General features: G+C 60.8%; 1 pseudogene; it reads left to right on the top strand.

Moving 5' to 3' along the window:
- LOC124746842 overlaps positions 1–2,500 on the top strand; it is a 6,116-nt pseudogene that overhangs the window by 760 nt on the left and 2,856 nt on the right.

Raw genomic sequence — 2,500 nt, forward strand, 5'->3', positions numbered from 1 at the left:
CCCCTTTGGGCGCTCGGGCTCCCGGCAAGCGCGCGCGGTTCTTCCCGGATGACGGACCTACCTGGCCCGGCCCCGGACCCGCGCCGCTGTTGGCTCGGGATGCTCTCGGGCGGAATAATCGCTCCCGTCAGCGGCGCTTCAGCTTTGGACAATTTCACGACCCGTCTTGAAACACGGACCAAGGAGTCTAACATGTGCGCGAGTCATTGGGCTGTACGAAACCTAAAGGCGTAATGAAAGTGAAGGTCTCGCCTTGCGCGGGCCGAGGGAGGATGGGGCTTCCCCGCCCTTCACGGGGCGGCGGCCTCCGCACTCCCGGGGCGTCTCGTCCTCATTGCGAGGTGAGGCGCACCTAGAGCGTACACGTTGGGACCCGAAAGATGGTGAACTATGCCTGGCCAGGACGAAGTCAGGGGAAACCCTGATGGAGGTCCGTAGCGATTCTGACGTGCAAATCGATCGTCGGAGCTGGGTATAGGGGCGAAAGACTAATCGAACCATCTAGTAGCTGGTTCCCTCCGAAGTTTCCCTCAGGATAGCTGGTGCTCGTACGAGTCTCATCCGGTAAAGCGAATGATTAGAGGCCTTGGGGCCGAAACGACCTCAACCTATTCTCAAACTTTAAATGGGTGAGATCTCCGGCTTGCTTGATATGCTGAAGCCGCGAGCAAACGACTCGGATCGGAGTGCCAAGTGGGCCACTTTTGGTAAGCAGAACTGGCGCTGTGGGATGAACCAAACGCCGAGTTAAGGCGCCCGAATCGACGCTCATGGGAAACCATGAAAGGCGTTGGTTGCTTAAGACAGCAGGACGGTGGCCATGGAAGTCGGAATCCGCTAAGGAGTGTGTAACAACTCACCTGCCGAAGCAACTAGCCCTGAAAATGGATGGCGCTGAAGCGTCGTGCCTATACTCGGCCGTCAGTCTGGCAGTCATGGCCGGTCCTTGCGGCCGGCCGCGAAGCCCTGACGAGTAGGAGGGTCGCGGCGGTGGGCGCAGAAGGGTCTGGGCGTGAGCCTGCCTGGAGCCGCCGTCGGTGCAGATCTTGGTGGTAGTAGCAAATACTCCAGCGAGGCCCTGGAGGGCTGACGCGGAGAAGGGTTTCGTGTGAACAGCCGTTGCACACGAGTCAGTCGATCCTAAGCCCTAGGAGAAATCCGATGTTGATGGGGGCCGTCATAGCATGATGCGCTTTGTGCTGGCCCCCGTTGGGCGAAAGGGAATCCGGTTCCTATTCCGGAACCCGGCAGCGGAACCGATACAAGTCGGGCCCCTCTTTTAGAGATGCTCGTCGGGGTAACCCAAAAGGACCCGGAGACGCCGTCGGGAGATCGGGGAAGAGTTTTCTTTTCTGCATGAGCGTTCGAGTTCCCTGGAATCCTCTAGCAGGGAGATAGGGTTTGGAACGCGAAGAGCACCGCAGTTGCGGCGGTGTCCCGATCTTCCCCTCGGACCTTGAAAATCCGGGAGAGGGCCACGTGGAGGTGTCGCGCCGGTTCGTACCCATATCCGCAGCAGGTCTCCAAGGTGAAGAGCCTCTAGTCGATAGAATAATGTAGGTAAGGGAAGTCGGCAAATTGGATCCGTAACTTCGGGATAAGGATTGGCTCTGAGGATCGGGGCGTGTCGGGCTTGGTCGGGAAGTGGGTCAGCGCTAACGTGCCGGGCCTGGGCGAGGTGAGTGCCGTAGGGGTGCCGGTAAGTGCGGGCGTTTAGCGCGGGCGTGGTCTGCTCTCGCCGTTGGTCGGCCTCGTGCTGGCCGGCGGTGCAGGATGCGCGCGCCTGCGCGGCGTTCGCGCCCCGGTGCTTCAACCTGCGTGCAGGATCCGAGCTCGGTCCCGTGCCTTGGCCTCCCACGGATCTTCCTTGCTGCGAGGCCGCGTCCGCCTTAGCGTGCTCCTCCGGGGGCGCGCGGGTGCGCGGATTCTCTTCGGCCGCCATTCAACGATCAACTCAGAACTGGCACGGACTGGGGGAATCCGACTGTCTAATTAAAACAAAGCATTGCGATGGCCCTAGCGGGTGTTGACGCAATGTGATTTCTGCCCAGTGCTCTGAATGTCAACGTGAAGAAATTCAAGCAAGCGCGGGTAAACGGCGGGAGTAACTATGACTCTCGCGGACGCGGACGGCGCCGGCGTGGGCGTGTCTGTGCAGCCAGCACGGGGCGTTCGCCAGGGCGATCCCCTCTCCCCCCTCCTGTTCAACTTTGCGGTGGACTACGTTTTAGGCCAACTGCCCTCCCACATCGGAGCTCGGATCCTCGGTCGCAGAGTCAACGCTGCGGCCTTTGCAGATGACGTCTTGCTGTTTGCAGCGACCCCGAGGGGCTTGCAGTCCCTCATCGACGCAGCTACCGCAGCCCTCGCCCACCTGGGGCTGCAGATCAACGCCCGGAAGTGTTTCACCCTCGCCTTAGTCGCGTCAGGGCGCGAGAAGAAGGTGAAGGTGGACAGCAATGTCACCTTCACAGCAGGCAATACCACCATGCCTGCCCTG

This window comes from Schistocerca piceifrons, unplaced genomic scaffold (genome assembly GCF_021461385.2).
Source record: "Schistocerca piceifrons isolate TAMUIC-IGC-003096 unplaced genomic scaffold, iqSchPice1.1 HiC_scaffold_374, whole genome shotgun sequence".
Classification (NCBI taxonomy): Eukaryota; Metazoa; Arthropoda; class Insecta; order Orthoptera; family Acrididae; genus Schistocerca; species Schistocerca piceifrons.